Below are 1,255 nucleotides of genomic sequence, written 5' to 3'. Positions count from 1 at the left end.
AGATGAGCTTATTACTTATAAGAGGAGTGGATCTAATAAAACACAGATTGATTATTTTCTTATGAGAATAAGAGATCGTTGAGATTGTAAAGATTGTAAGGTCATTCAAACTGAGAATTTAAATACCCAAGATCATTTATTAGTTATAGATCTTAAGATAAAGAGTTATAAAATAAAGAATACTATGAGTCGTTATCGTAGAATTAGATGAGTAAACCTAAAGGACATAAATAAAATTATTTTTATGAGTAAAATTCAAGATTTCAAAATTTTGGATGTTCATGAAGAAATAAATATTATGTGGGATAAAATAACAAATATTATTAAACAAGTAGCAAAAGATGTGGGGAGAATCAAAATAAAAAGCTTCTGTAAATAAAAAAAATTTGGTGGTGTAAATAAAAATAGATAGTTGGTGGTGAAATAATAATGTGGAAGAAAAGATAAAATATAACAAGTTATGTTATAAAAATTGATTTAAATGTAAAAGCTTAGATAATTGGAAGCTTAGAGAATTGGGAAAAATATCAAACGGCCCATAAGGAGTCTAAAAGAACAATTTGTGAAGCTAAAAATTTTGCTTTTAACGATCTTTATAATAGATTAGATACTAAGGAGGGCGAAAAATATATGTATAAACTAGCCAAACAAAGAGAGAGGAAAAGTAAAGATTTAACTCAAGTAAAGTGTATTAAAAATGAAAATCAAAAAGTACTTTTCTTAGAAAAAGATATTCAACATATGCGGGTGAGTTATTTTGATAAACTCTTAATGAAGTTTCTGAAAAATACGATCGACCTTAGTGATCTTAATATCATGAATAATAATAAAACATTTCATTTTTACCGTCGCATTAGTAAAAAAGAAGTTGACGAGGTTTTAAAGAAAACCAATGGTGGAAAGTCTGTAGGACCTGATGATATCCCAATTGAAGTGTGAAAATTTTTAGGATATTTGGGAGTTTCTTGGCTTACTAAACTCTTTAATATTATTTTAAAAACTAAAAGGATGCTTGAGGAGTGGAGGAAAAGTATTTTGGTCCCCATTTTTAAGAATAAAGGAGATGCACAAGAATGTGCAAATTATAGAGGAATTAAGCTGATGTGTCATACTTTAGAATTATGGGAGAGGGTAATTGAACATAGGTTAAGACGCTTTACAAAGATTTCTCATAATCAATTTGAATTTATGTCAGGCAGGTCTACTATGGAAGCTATGCATTTATTGAGAGGTTTGATGGAGAAGTTTAGAGATA

This window comes from Phalaenopsis equestris, unplaced genomic scaffold (assembly GCF_001263595.1).
Source record: "Phalaenopsis equestris unplaced genomic scaffold, ASM126359v1 Scaffold000803, whole genome shotgun sequence".
In the NCBI taxonomy this organism is placed as follows: domain Eukaryota; kingdom Viridiplantae; phylum Streptophyta; class Magnoliopsida; order Asparagales; family Orchidaceae; genus Phalaenopsis; species Phalaenopsis equestris.
Note: the sequence above shows the minus strand (reverse complement) of the source record.